The sequence below is a fragment of the Eublepharis macularius genome, chromosome 14 (assembly GCF_028583425.1).
Source record: "Eublepharis macularius isolate TG4126 chromosome 14, MPM_Emac_v1.0, whole genome shotgun sequence".
NCBI lineage: Eukaryota > Metazoa > Chordata > Lepidosauria > Squamata > Eublepharidae > Eublepharis > Eublepharis macularius.
Genome location: NC_072803.1, coordinates 15,650,185 through 15,666,057, shown reverse-complemented (window position 1 = coordinate 15,666,057; position 15,873 = coordinate 15,650,185). Strand labels below are relative to the sequence as shown.

At 42.0% G+C, this 15,873-nt stretch overlaps 1 protein-coding gene across 1 annotated transcript in view; it reads right to left on the bottom strand.

The window, feature by feature from the left end:
• Window positions 1–15,873, bottom strand: part of ARHGAP32 (Rho GTPase activating protein 32) — a 246,304-nt gene that overhangs the window by 27,640 nt on the left and 202,791 nt on the right. The window lies entirely within an intron of this gene.

The window sequence follows — 15,873 nt, the reverse complement described above, 5'->3', positions numbered from 1 at the left end:
AGATTTTTTTCTACATGTGTTGTCAAGAAAAAGAGGGGCCTGATTCTTAGGGCCTGATTCTTAAATTAGTACAGAAGTTGCAGTTATGTTTTAAAAACCCACAAATTGTGTACCATCTTTTTATAGGGGGGTCGTCTTACATTCAGGGTCGCCTTCCTCTTGGGTAAATGCAGTATAGTCCACTGAATATCACCAATTCTAGTGACTATCATTCACTATTATTGACATGCATGTAGCCATTTTCCAACTGAATCCTCCTCCCCCTTTCCTCTCCTTCCCATTCCCTGTGCCATGAAAAAGTAAGTGATTCAGAGGAAACAAATTCTGTAAGGAAAGGTTTTCAACAGAGTTAGTGTTTTTTGTAAGACTCTATGCAATAACTGCATGGCCCCTGTATTTGAGACACAGCAGCAGAGCAATAGCTGATCAAAGGCAACTAACAATTTGTTGTGACCCTCCCATCCCAAGCACGTATTTCACAGTCTAGTTGTATCTCATGGGTGTTAAAAGCACAACCTGTACAAATTACATGGGTAACACTGCTTCTGTCTTCTCTCTCATAGTTTCCTTTTCTCCTTGCAGATAAAGGCAGATAAAACTCTTTCAGCTTTCTTCACCTTTGAATAGGTTGATGAGGCTGTGATAGTCAGAATGAAAAGGGAAGGGACAAGGCGTTTCCTAGAGGAAAGGGATTCGACTTTCCATTCTTTGCTCAGCCATAGCTTGGTTTATTCACCAGTATAGTTACTGACAATGGTTTAGCCCATTGCTTTTATCCTACTTTTTTAAGAACACTAAAATGCCACAGCTCCAAAAGGGATTTTGCAAAACTGGTACATTCTTCCAATGAAATCTTTTCAACTTTATTCAATGTTAAGATCTAAAAATTTCTCCTAAAATCTGATGTCACATCCAAGTGTTGTGTAGGAACTACATATGCCTGTGACTACTGAACAACATCTAGATGTAGACCCTACAAGGCATAACTGTCGTGCCATGCTATATATGACTTTGAAGAAGATAAGCTATTATTTCACAGAACGGGGGAAGGGGGGGCCTATTAAATCACAAGAATGGCCTCCCAAGTCTCATATATACAGGTCAACATTTCGAGCTGCACTGTGAGTACAATGCCGCTGTTAGACAGTAAAGGCAATAATGCATGAGAGAATTATTCCAAAAGCAAGCGGTAAGGCAATAAGCATGGGACAAGAGATTGTAACTGATATTCTACCAGCAATTTTGGCTCCACTTCATGGATGACTAATTTGAGAACTATGGACAATCCCTCTAGGGTTCATGTACCAAATGACTGGAGAGTTGGCACCTCCTGGCATGTGCACTGAATGATGGCATGCCATGCCGTTTTTCTCAGCACAGCTGCATCCTTGCTCCACACTAAAAACGTGGGTGTAGTCAAGATGTGATAGGCTGGAGCACAGATCCAGGTTGCTGTTTTTTTAAACCCAGAGCAACAATGCCATCAACTGGCCCTCGTTGTGACCCCATACCCAGTGAGTGCAAGCAGCCACATGCCAAAGGTTGGTGCTCTACTGCTCAGGAAATTTATATTGTGAAGAAGGTGTAGGAGGCTGTCAGTTGCACATACAAAGGAGCGCCCCCCCACCCCCCAAGCAAAAGCCATCACTGACCCATTCAAGTGAAAGAACCTTTGCAGTTAGCAGGGACTGGGACTGCCTGCAGAGCCAATGGATTGAAGTTTTGGTTGCGCACAGCTTGAACCCAGGTCCCTGCCCCTCCCCCCATGTCACCCTGAAGCCCATCTGGCCCACTGCAGCAGATACTTCCACAGTCAGCTACCTGATGTGACTCAACTGGACTGCTAGAGAAAAGGTTACCTCACTCCGTACCCAAAAGCAGAGGGGAACAAGTGGCATAGAACAGGCTCCCCACCCTCTTCACCCAGAAGGAATGCTTGTGAGAGAAATGGGAAGAGAAAGAGACATCCAAGTCCAGGAACAGGGTGGGGCTGCAAAGATTCTCTGGAGGGGTCCCCTCCTGTAGATAGCAATTGTTCCGAGTGAGAATTTGGAGCATGCCAATTTTAAGATTGAACATTTGAGTGTAAACTTTCCCAATTCTGCCCTTGTACCCCCACTAGGATCCTGCTCAGAAAGCATCATTTATGACTCAGGCTTTATTTTCGTTCATTGCAATCACATCTCTAAATGTGCACTGAAAAGCTAAACCACTGATGTTTCATACCAACTTTTCTAAAGCAGACTTATTTTAGTCCCTTTAGTCCCTTCAGTCTCTGTGCACCCCACCCCTCCCAAAATGTTTCATGTACAACATATGCATTGTATCCCACTTTGTTGTTTTACAATTCATCAGAATTTTCATGGTTGGACACTCAGGTTTTTTAAAAAAAACCAAAACTCTGGTATGCCCAAACCAAATGGTCATCACCAATGTAAATATCTGGCTAGAGAATGCTAAATAGAAAAAACTGGAAAAGACAACTAGCAGTTTTGGTTTCCACAATTTCTCCCCGACTCCAACCAAAAATCCTGCTTTTCTTGACCTGAAAACCCATGAAGCGATCTACAAAAGAGCCCTGGTTACTCTACCAAAGTTCTTTTGTTTGCCTAGTTTACAATCAATTCTACAGAAACATTCCATTCAAATAAAGGCCAGGAAAACATGAAAGCCAGGAAAGGATTTCCTTTGTATCCAAAGCCTTTTCAGTTTCAGGAAGTTATAAAGGCTCACAAAATAGCTGTATTAGCCATCAGCCTCCTTGCGCTTGTTGATCAGTAGAGGCCAGGAGGAAGAACAAGCCTATATATCATTAGCGCTAAACACATTAGTGCGGTAATCAAAGGCTAGCGGATTAACATCCCTGTGAAGAAACGGCCATAATTTCTTCATATTCAAAATGGTAGAAACGCAGCTTTAGAGGCTGACAGTGCCTGGCAATATTGGAAAAGAAACCTGAAGGTCTTCAATTGCACTGGACGCTGGCATTCAAAGCACTGACATTTTAGACCATGAGAAAAATCGAATTTTAAGCAGTAAGAGCCCTTAATTCTTAATTTTCACAAGTGAAGAAATTTTCACTATAAAACAGAATTCTCTAGGTACTATTAAACACTACAAAGCAATTTAATTTTCACGCTTTTATCTAACTGTATTAAAAGGTATAATTTCAAGTACCTCTGAGGCTTTTATTTTTGGACCAATAGAACTAAATTTTTATTTTAATCTAGCCTTGTCATCTCTCCCTCCAGGAACAAATTTGCAGCACAGCCTGCCCGGATTTGCCGCTTTCATGCTTCAGACTGATACCGTATTATGCATTCAGAAAGTACAAAGGCTGTATCTCTACACTTTAAATGGGTGCAGAATCTCATTGGATGATTATGTGGAGAAACAAAGCTTGTTGGGTTACTTAGTTTCTGCAACAATGGAGCTGCAGTAAAAGTGACACAAGAGACTGCTATAGGACAAAAAAATAGTGTGTGTGTGTGTGGGGGGGGGGGGAGTGAGTAGCAATAAAAATGCCACTATCACTTACCAGGGTCTGCGCAAAGTTCAACGCGTACTGTGCAGCTTTTTTGGTCTAGTGTTGCGAAGACTTTAAAGCAGGAATTTATAGTATCTGGGTCCCAAGTACATCAGACCTGGATTGCAATCAAGGTGTTTTCTGCTAGCCGGCTAACTGCAAATATTACCTTTAGCCTAGAATTTTTATGACCCTGACAAAGTAAGAATAAAGGAAAAGAATGGTGGGGAGGATGATTCATCTTTTTAAGAGTTCACAAATCCAAGATCCTGTTACTCATCTCACTACCTCTGCTTCCTAGAATGGGCCACTATATTTCCTATTCTGTGTATGAGGGAAGTTGAGCACAATTGCTTAGGATTCCTGGCCAGTTGTAAAAAGTGTGCAGGTGGAGTCAGCAGTTCTCTCCGCATCCTGGTTTAAAAAACAAAAGTGTGTCCCTCTTATCAAAGCAAATATAGATGATTGCTCCAATGTAACATATCAAATGATGAGTAACACTTCTATATGAAATGTGCTATGAAAAAAGGAACTCAGCATATGTGGCCTCCAGGACATGTGGATTTACAAATACACTAACAGTACAATCCTAAACAGGGTTACATCAGTCTAAACCCATTGAATTAAATGGGCTTAGACTGGAGTAACTCTGCATAGGATTGCACTGTTAAGGTATTGAACAGTGAACATATCCACCTCCTTAAAGCACATGGGTGCAAGGATGCCCTTGCAGTCCATATACTGCTCTCAGTGATATTGCAGCAAGCATTCACAGATGATTAAAAATCACTCACATCATACAGTTGCCTGGCCAAAGCAATGATATTTTTAAAATCTGTCCTTTCCTAGTTGCAATAGCAGCAGCTTTGCTAATAACGGATTAGTATGCTGGAAAAGAAAATCTTTCAACATCCAGAATGACCTACATTTACAGCTCATGACCAGCTGTATTGGCTGCCTCTCTTATTAACAACAGTGATTTTACACTCAGCTGTCTCCTGCTATGCAGAAAATGTTGCATTAAGGTCAAAACTTAGAACATATGCCATTGTATCATTTTAAGCTGATAAGCAGGGCCAGATCTACGGTTGCCGGAGCCCAGGGCAACTGAAGTCCGACCACTTGCACTGCTGCCGCCAGCTCCACAGGACAGGGGTGAACGCCAAGCGCGCCCCCTGTCTTACTGCCCGCACGCTCCTGGGGTGGCAGCTGTGCCCGGCACCCCCTCTTTGGCGGCGCTGGGGGCAGACTACCCCCTCCCCCCCCCGGTGATCCTGCCCTGCCAATTAGTATAAGAGCAAAATCAAAAGGAGAAAAGGGAAAAGGTTTTTTTTAAAAAAATATATTACTTTGTTCAACTAGCCTTGTCTTCAAAAATGAAGCTTTTCTAGAGGTTGATTAAAGACATTAATAGGGGTAAGTGGCACTCTATAAAGAACAACTTCAAATGGAATTGCTGTATATTAAAATTCTACACCAAAAATGACTGCAGCATTAAGCACATTTGCATATTCTTTTACATAATTTTATCTGCTGCTTGTGATGAGAAGCAATGCAAAATACTGTTGTTCCAGCCAACTAGCCCAAGACTATTTTCCATTCTGGTTAAAATGCCAACCCTAATAACTCAGCTCAGGCTTTAAAGCAATTAACCCATTCAAGTTAATCTTGACAGCCTTAAGGCCTAGAAAGCTTGGTCCTAAAAAACCAAGCAACCCTAAGTGCAGATTTTCCAGTTATTGAATTCCGTCTGTCCCATATTCTATACATTTCCTGTCTTTCCACAGAAATGTGAAATAAAAATACAATTCCATCTGTAAAGTGGAGCATGAACAATCAATGGTTTCTTAAGGTTTACTGAAGAAAACTGGCCAAGATACCAAGAAACTGGGCCTGACTATACCATTTAACAGACCTTGAAAACATCCAAATAGGTTAAGGTCAGACACGGTACAATGAATAACCATCTTCCCATTCCTTCCTTTGCGAAACAAAAATAAATTTCTCTTCCACAAAATACATTCTAAAATAACTTCAGAAGTCCAAACATTTCCTATCAAGCTAGGCTTGCCCTTATAAACATTTTTCTTATGCAAGATTCTCTGACTAGTTCAAGTTCCTATAGTTAATTGATATTGCAAAAGTGAATAGGGAATGTACATGCACAGAAATTAACTCCATGCTATCTAGTAACTGAACAATTCAGAGTCCATCTTTTTATATCTCAAAAAACTAAAGCAAAGCTATCCCCATATCCCCTGCTGCAGAGAATTTTCTCACCAAAGGTAGGTAAAAATAAAAGATAAAAAGCAGAAAACAAATTTTGTAGTAAGAAAAATATGTGTATTATTTGGAATACGATCATACAGTCATAACAAGTAGCACAAACAGTGTATTTGCATACCAAGTTAAACTTCATTACATGGTTATATAGAAGGAACAATGGTTATTACATGGTTATATAGAAGGAAGAAAGAATTAGGTCATTATAACAAGATGACCATTCTAATGTACACTGTACATTCTCTAGTTAAGCAATGGAATAGTCATGTTGTATATACATATTAATGTGTCACATTCCACTCAAGACTCTAACTGCACATGCTTACCAACTCGGAGTTCAGCTTTTAACACAGAAATAAAATTAGTCATGGAATGCAGGTTGTTTTTACATCAGACTTTAAGCTGTGTGAATGCATATTGATAAGCAAGCATCATTAAGAGTGACTGGTATGCAAGAGCAGCTGATACATTAATATGCTAGCACAGACATGCTGACTCCATAGTTGATACAAACAAACTGGAGTTGTTCATGACAAGAACAAGCCTGTCTATTTTCAGACCTGTGCACCTAAACCAGGAAACCAATATTGGCTCCATGTGAAAGTGGAGCATGTGAACTGCAGAATAAACCTGGCTGATTCTCATCAGAAATACCATCCAGTTTGTTGATGGCTGAAAGCAAAGTGCACAACTATTATATTTTATTTAAAGCATATTTAAACTGCCTTTCCAACTTAGGTTCTCCAAGGGAGCCAATAAAAACATCAAAATAATACTTAAAACACACACACAAAACAAAACAGAACATATAAACACATGAACAAGAAAAAAGGTCAATAAGAATCAGTAAGGAAACACCAGACAAAACAAAAAAGTCTTTTCCCACTGGTGGAAGACAATGACAGAAGGGGACAATCTCCCTGGAGAGGGAATTCTATAATTTTGGTGCCTCAACCAAAAAGACTCTTTCCTGGGTGGCCAGCCACCTAGACTCAGATGATGGGGACATGTGAAGCAGAGTCTCTGAAGATGACTGCAGTAGCTGGGTAAGTTCATATGGGAGTAGGAGGTCATTAAGGTTTGCTGGACCTAAGTCCTATAAAGCTTTAAAGGCACCTTGAATTCGGCCTGGAAGCAAACTGGGAGCCAGTGTAGGGAGAAGAAGGCTAGAGTGAGATGGTTCAAACAAGGCTAGAATTATTTGGTCCCTATGACTCACTCCAGCCAGATTTTGGCCACAGTATTCTGAACTAACTGTAGCTTCCAGACGCTTTTCACTGAGAGCCCCACTGCAGTCATTTAATCTAGATGTTACTAAGGCATGCACCACTGTGGCAAGATATTTTTTTGTCCAGGAAATCCTGCATCTGGCTCACCAGCTGAAGCTGGTGACAGGATTCCTGGCCATGACTGCCAAATGCTTTTCCAGCAGAATACCCAGGGTCCAGCAGCACCCCAAGCTATGAACCTACTCATTTAGGGAGCATGCAACCCCGGTTCAGAATAATGAGACACCTCAATTCCTGGGTCAATTCTTCCTCCTACTAGTAGCATTTCAGTTTTGTCAAAATTAAGTTTGAGCTGATTATCCCTCATCCATCCCAAAACTGCCTCCAGGCATCAATTCGTGGTTTCACAGCCCTCCTGGGAACAGCTGGGAGCACAAAATACAGATGAGTATCACCTGCATATTGGTGACAGTCCAGCCCAAATCTCCAGGTGACCACTCCCAGCAGTTTCACGTCGAAGTTGAAAAGCATGGAAGACAAGATGGAACCTTGTGGGGCCCCATAAGTCAGAGGCCCATGGGCCGAACAGCATTCCCCCATCACCGTCTGAAATCACTGCAGAACAGCGCACCTCCCAATCTTAACCTTAAAAGGCAGTCTAGAAGGATACCATGATCAAACTATTTCTAGCTATTCCTTGAAAGAACATGGGAAGAACAATTAATCATGGTATATATTCCTCTGTGTTTGGTCCAGACAAGTCCCAAAAAGAAGGGTGGGGGGGGGGGGAGAAAAAGAAATGTCTTCATTTCTGATTTCAAAGCTCCCCTGTCAGCATCAATGTTTGAAAAAGCAGCTTTTGAAGAAAGGTTTACACTCATACAGTCCACGTACTAATCCCATCACCTAGATAAGCAAGCAAGATTAAATGAAGTAATATCTCGGAATTTTCATCTCTCTTATATCTGAAATCTGTGCAAAAATCATGGTTGTATGATCAGGACAGGAATGTGCAGCACTGAAACATCTAGCACTCAAAACCAAAGAATTAGCCCCACTGGCCTTGACTTCATAAACAGCAGAGGTGGTGTACCAATTCCGGCAGGAGTTCTTCCATAAAAAGCCTCCCAAAGCTAAAATGTCAGGGGGAAGGGTTCTAAGCTAGTTTTCTGTGTATTATTTTTAATATAGAGGAATATTCTATAATATGAAAAAAGAGATGTCAAGTGTCATTTGGTCCTCTTAATAAGGAGACCTCTGTTCCTATAAGGACTGAGACTTTACACTGTTCTGTCCCATCATCCTCTTAACCCCTTTCTATTGATGGTTTTGGGCAGGGAGATGCATGGGTTGAGGGCTAAAAACTGATTAGTGAAATGACTTGCAGCCAACATTAGAAAGGGCATCAATGACCCTTCCCCATGACAGGATGTCCACCTATCTTTTAAAGCCTATAATGTTGGGCCATCAACCACTTTTAGTCCAGTTCTAGGAGACCTAGAAGGGATTTGTGGTTTTGCTTGGCCTTATTTATGGGAGCAGGCCTTTTCTATAGCAGCATTAGTCAGAGCTGAGCCCCAGAACCCTATGAAGTCCTGGGTCCTAATCCCCACTCCTCATGAAAGTCACTGGATGACCTTAGAACATGAAGGCACTATAGGTTACATGGAATGTATGAGAGAGAAAGCAAACAAATGTAAACGAGGAAACACAAATGTTTCTGAAAATATCTTATACACTATACATCTTTAATTATAACTAGATTTCAATTAGGTAAGATACATCTTCCAAAAGTTCCCTAACCATGCCATTTTGGAAGGTTGGGAAAAGGGAAGTAATCAAGCACTATGTCTTTTTTTTACCACAGTAACAGTTTTCTTGTACAAGTTTTATTTTCTAGCAAGATGATCTAACGTTTCTCTTCTGAAAGTGTGTGTTGATTAGCACAACTGAGTGCATCTCCTATCAATACTGACAGAGCTGGTGTATGATCATTGATCATGCTGCAACTGTATCAATTTCTAAATGTGACATGCCCCAGCAAGCATATCACTACTGTTCATTCAGAAAATGCTAGTTGGAGCTTTGGCTCAACAATGAAATCATCTTCATTAGGACAAGCACCCAGCTATAACCGAGGGTCATCCAACACGCAGTTCATCAACGCATAGTAGAAGCTATATATATTTTAAGACATTTTTAGCCTGCATTTCTGGAAGTAGCTAACAATGACAGTTTAAAACAATACCAATCACTGCCACAAAAAAATACTACACAGCTAATCAAACACCCTCAAAGCCAGTCCACAATGCGGTGGGAGGGGGAGACTGAGATCAAACAGTGGGAGATGTAATTATCCTCTTAGAAGGGGCAGACAGAAGACCTTGAACAGAAAGAGAAGAGCAGCTGCTGCATAGGTACATATTGCTGGTCCATAAGCACTGAAAGAGTTCTCCTGGATTAGGTCCAGGGTCCACTGAGTCTTGAGCTAGCCATCCAGCCACTTCCACAAAGCTCCCCTCCTCATAAAGACCATCTGTTGATGTAGGTATGCTCCTACTGGGTAGTTTCTCCATCATTTACTAGGTCATGTCAAATTACTACGGTTTTATTTCAGCAATGTTTCAACTCTGTATTTGAATGTATGTTTCTTCTCCAATGTCTGCTGTCCATAGCCTATTGTATTGTTTATTGAATGTCCCAGATGCTGATCTCACGGACTTACACCGTGTAACTCCCTTGAGTCTTGGTGAGAAAGGCAGACTACAAATAACATAAATAAAAATATCATAAATCATTTCATCAAAGCTGGTGCCCATCTCCATAACTTCTATCTATCCAATGGATTTTTATTCTACCCTTCCTCCAAAGAGCTCAGGATAGTGTACAGTATCCCATTTTAGCATTCCCCCATTTTACCCTCACAACATACCTGCAAGGCAGATGAGGCTGAAAAGTATCAGAATTAGAAAACCTTGCAAATTGCATGACAAAGGCTTGGGCAACAGAAACCTGTTTTTTTCCTACAAAATATGTGACTGTGGAGGGGCCAGACACACCTGGACACTTTTAAGGCACTCTCCTCTGTGCCTCAGCCTGGGAGAGGTTAAGGCTACACCCAGGATCCTCCTCCTAGGTGTAGGAAAACTAACAAAGAAAAGACAGCTAGTTCAGTTGTGATTGCTATTAAGTTATAGCAAATCCATCATTCTGGTTCTGTACCTATGCCAGATATTGCCTGTAATCCAGAGACATGAGGGACAGACACTGGTTTATTTTAAATACAGCTATCTAGATTCCAGGATGCCAGAAAGCAAATTCTGATCTTGTTTCATAAAATCTACGGACCACAGTTACTGATGACATTTCTGTTTCATATTCAAAATGTTCTATATCCATTATTTTCAACTCTCAGAATCATGCAGTCTGGCAAGTTTAGCTGCAAATGTTGCACTCACCCATGGGTGACCTACCCAGGTTTTATCTGGTATCTGAGGAAATCTGCATAAAAACATTGGTTAACAAATAGACTAATCCAGATTTTCCCTGAAAATAGGGAAGGCAGTTAAAAGTCTTGTGGATGAGTCTGTAGGAAACCTAGCATCAGGAGGCAGCAAACAGGACAGTTTCCAAATCAGGGGTAGAATTAACTGCTGGGACCAAACAGAAAGAGAATTCTGTTTCCATATAAAAGACTATAAAGACACTGGATCAACCCCTATCATTCTTAAAGAATAACACAAGCAGAAAGCAGAATGAATATTACAAGAAAAAAATGAGTAAAACACAAATAAGCAAATCAGTTGCAAAGCACTCTACAGAGGAGAAACTTTTAAATATGTGTGGATGGGAGGAGTGGTGTCTCAACCAGATGGTGATAAGATGAGGAGTTATAGAGGGTAAAGAGAGACCTCATCCAAGGGATCATCCCAAGTGAGAATTTCTCCCCCACCCCCCGCCCACAATGTATATCTGTTTTTTCTCCCCAACGTGCTCAAAGTAGCTTATCACACCATTCTCCTCTTCCTCCATTTCCACCTCCCCCCCCCATGAGGTAGTTTAGCCCAAGGTTAACCTGATGGGCTTCCTTGGCATAGTGGAGATTCAAACCTTGCTGTCCCAAATCTTAATCCAGCTCTTAACTACCTGGCTGTCTTTAGTTTACAAACAGGGCTCACCAAATTTGTTAAAGCTGGGGGCACTTTTGCAATTTTGAGAAAAGACAGTGGGCACCACAAGAAAATGATGATACAATAATAAGAGTCTCTATTTTTGACACCTGTAGTTTTCTTGGTACCCACTGCTGTGCTTCTTGGCACCCCCTTGATTCTTCTACAACACAAAGAACCAAACCAAGTTTCCACATAATGCCTCTCAACTGTATTATTTTAGTTAGCCCACATATAAAAGTTGCATGGCTTTTGTTTTTGGATTCAGTCTACAAGTGCGTCACAGCCATCTAGAATGATTCAGAGGTTCAGAAAATATCCTATACTTTAAGGGAACAATCTTACGCAATTATACACATGGGATTTTAAGCACACTTGGTTTCTCACTATGTTCACTGATCACCTGTAGTAGGTGTTTTTAACACAAAGAACATCTGGCCATGATCGTTAATTAAATAGCTCTTAGCTCTTTAAACTCTTAGCTCTACGGAGGACTTTTAATTGATACCATCTTCCAACACGATGCTCAAGCTCTCTACAAACAGTGAGAGTGAGCTACATGGAGTGGTTCACTACAAGAGGAACAGAAATAAGGAGTCTTTTAATAGAAGCAGGCTCTTATGTGGACATCAGCATCAGTGATCATAAGGTGCCACAGGAATGCCTCAGTTCAATAAAGATTTCTCTCTTCCCAATCCATATCTCTTTGAAAACTGCTACTGATCCAAATACAGAAACTGAATATTTAATCGCTCCTCGTCGGTATAAACTGCTGACTCAACAGGACAAAACAAAGCCCTGCTCTGAGATTTCTATACCCCCCCCCCCCACACACACACCATGGTCGACACAGTAAAGAATTTAGGAAGGCGTGGGATAATAAAGCAGCAAGGTTGCTTTTGTGTGGGTTTCTTTTTCCTAGCGCAAGCTTTTAAACACACTTCATGTGCATGTGTTAAAGCAGTTTCCATAATCCATCACCTCTCTGGTGGCTTGCTCTCAGTATCCATGAGCTAATGTCTACTTTAATAAGGCTGTGTTTTACCGCTAGAGAGTTAACAAGCACAAACACTGCAAACCCAAGGCCAAAGATTTGTGAAAAGGCAAATGATTACAACAAGCTCCGCAATTAACACAGGGTAAAGGCTAGGTGCTTCTTTAAATAATTTTATTGGCTTAACATGAGAACCCCAGAGCTGGGCAAATGGCCTCAGGGCACAGATCCAGCAAGCTTTACACCACTTTAAAAACCCCCAAAACTAGTTTGTCTGGATACAACAGTTATAGCCTCACACAAAGCGTCATTCACTGTTCTTGAGTAACAGGTTTTTTTTCCATGTAGCAACAAGGGTACTGTGATCCGGATCAGAGTAGGGAAACGGTCGCTGCCCATAAAACAAACCACTTGGCAATTAACTTCCTTAATTGCCAAGGTCTGGCTGACCAGATTGTATTGGCATACTGTATCTGGGGTTGGGGGCATTACAAAAACAGACAAGATTTGGGTCCAGTAGCAAAGACCAACTAGACTTCCAGGTATATAGATCTTGCTTTTCTACTACAGACCAACATAGCAACCCACCAGAAAACACTTTTTGGACAAGCTCCCAAGTGCCCCGCAATCGTCTCTCTGGACAAGGGCACTGACGGCCCTCTTACTTCACGTGATGACAGACATCAGCCTCCGAGTTAAGAAACTAACAGGTGATTCAAGACTTCCTGACTTCCTCCAAAAGGCCCAAGGCGCAGCCGGCCAAAAGCAGAAACCCCCTCCTTCTTACCTTTGCCGTCCTCTGCTGCGGACCAAAAAGAATCGATCTGGCGCCACTAGAAATCTGCCGGAGGTCCCGAATCGGCTCCGCTCAGCGTTCCAGCCACGGTGGGCGACCACCAGGCAGACTGAAAGGGCAGCGGCGCAGAACGATTTCTTCCCGGCAAAAGCCCCCCTTCAGCTGAGCTTGCAGGTGTTGCTTCCTCCGACGAAAAGTCTCTCCTTCCCCGCAGGTCAGCCAAGATGCATCATCCGGCAGGTCAGCCTAGCTCCTCCTCCTCCTCGTGATTCCCAGGCACCCTGGCCGCGCGGCTCGCCTGCAACTCAGGCGCCTCACCAAAAATCTCGCCCTGCTGCACTGAACTGCACGGGAAGCTCCACCCGCAGAGCCGCTCCTCCCTCCGGCGCTCAGGTGATCCCGAGACTCCCAGGGGCCGGCGATCTTTCTGCAAGCTTGCAGACCGGCTGTGCGGGAAAGCCCCGGCACGGAGCAAGTCTGCGATCAGGAAAAACATTCCTCGGCTGCGCTCGAAACGACTGAATCAACAGGAAGGGGGACGTCGAGAGAGTGTTTAAAAGACAAGTCACTGCGTCCTGCAGTTCAAATGCAAGGGCGACAGGAAGCAGTTAAGATCATCTATAGCCAAAAAAAAATCGGGGGTGGGGGGGTGGGGGGTGGGATCTAATAAAAGGAAATTGTTTTTGCACTTTCAAATGCAAGTTCCTTAGGAACTGTGAAATTCGTGCCTTAATTACACCTCCCATTAAGCTGCTTGGAAGATGAAACTTAACAGGATTTAAATAAGGTTAACTAGATTTCCTGCGCCCACTAAATAGGCTTGGTACTCGATTGCTAACTGGTTTAAGTACTCTGGCCTTTCTGTTCAACAGAAAGAAAAGCTAGTTTTTGTGAAGCCCCATGAACTGGGCAGTTTGCATCTACTCATTGTCAATATGGATGCCGCTTAGCAGGTAGTGCTGGCTAATACCCCCTCCCTTTCCCGTTCTGCGGCATTGACCAAATTTAGTATGCAACTGAAGTTCCTGAAATCTGCCAAAATTTGCAGCTGGCCAAAGGCAGGCACGGTACTGTCATTCCACTACATCCGGAATAGTCTGTCCATTAATATTTAAAATACGTATTTTAACTGAGTAATAATGACACAATTCTCTTAGTGTAAAAGTATGTATTGTGCTAAACAGACGATCAAGAAGGCATCAATTTAAATCCCTGCTCAGCTCAGGGTCAAATTATCCTAGGTTTTTAAAGTGGATATAAGGTTGGCTGAGAAAGTATTAAGCATCCCCACCCCCAGCTTTTACTTAGATATCGCATTGCACAAAAACATAATTTGGTAATTTAATTGTATGGAGTTTGAAGGCTCAGAGTGATATTTAATATTCCAGACTAAAATCTACAAGTGCTGCTTTCATGCTATGACACATCCTTGTTCTGAATCCCAGTTTCTCAGGAGAAACGGGGAGGTTTTGATCCCAGTGCCCGTTTGTGGGACTTAGGGGCACACCTGGATAAATGCTGTGGAACCAGGATGTGGGATAGATAAGTAAGAACTGGTGGATTAGACCAGTGGTCTATCCAGTCCATCATCCCATTTCATACAGCCCAGTTCAGGTGAGTAGCCATGATGGTCTGTTGTAAAAGACCAAGATTCAAGTCCAGTAGCACTGGCCAACCAGTTGCCCTGGAGGGCCAGCAAACTAGGCACAGAGGGCAAGACTTCTTAGGTCTGGGTTTCAGAGCTCTGAACTGGTTCTGAATATGAAGGCTTCTTTTACTAATCCTGGATGATAGCTAATGATACCCCTTGTGAATCTGTCTACCCCCTTCCCCTTCGGCCACCTATGCTTCTGGCAATCACTACCTCCACTGGCAGTGAATTCCACAATATAATTACTCACTGAGTAAAGAAGTGTTTACTTTTGTCTGTCCCGTACATATTTGCCCATCAACTTCATTGGGTCTCCCAGATTTATGAAAGAGGGAGAAAAAGCTCCCCATATTTACTTTCTGCAGTCCATGCATAATTTTATTACCCTCTATACAGCATTGGTCTGACCCAGAAGGCGCCCTTTTATGTTGTTATGCATAGTATCAAGTGCTTTTTAATTTGCAGTGTGGGTATACTGTTGTCCAGGTTAATCATCACTTTGGGTAATGATCACAGTGCTACTTCATGAAGTTTCTGACCTTTTTTTCACTTTACTATGTAGTTATTCCTATTAGGTAAGTTTTAAAGGGGAGAAAAGCCAACCTGCAAAAATGCGAGAACACAGTTATCTGTAAGGTATCTTTTTGGATAGAGCAGCTACATTACAGGAGTATATAACCTCAACGTATTTTATTTATACTATAAATACACTCACATATTAGACATAGCCTGTGGGTGTACATGGATGTTTATATATTTGGGCGATGGTGAATGAGTGCATGCACAGAGATGCATATAATTGTTTGAAAGATCAAAAGAAACTGCTTCTCTGGGTGGCATTTTCAACTGGCCTCTGGCAACTCCTTCTGCCCTCTTCCCTCTCAAGGGAACAGCCTGGAATCTGGACAACGTCAACTGCCCAGGACCTATTCCCTAACATCGTCTGTTGCATCTGAGTTTTCAATTTTACATTTTGTAAGCTGATTTGAGAGTCTGCTTTGGCTAAAAAGTGGAGTATAAAATAACAAGTAACAGTAATGTCTTGTCTAGCTGCAACGCTCACGACACAATAATGGCAAAAAAAAATCTAAAATAGTACATCCGTTTCCAATAGAGATATAATGACATCAACAATAAAACAATGGAGGCACACTACATTCCATACGGATGCCGATCTATTTTCTCTTTGAAACATCTTTCGCTCTCAGCTTTAGCAAATTTGAAC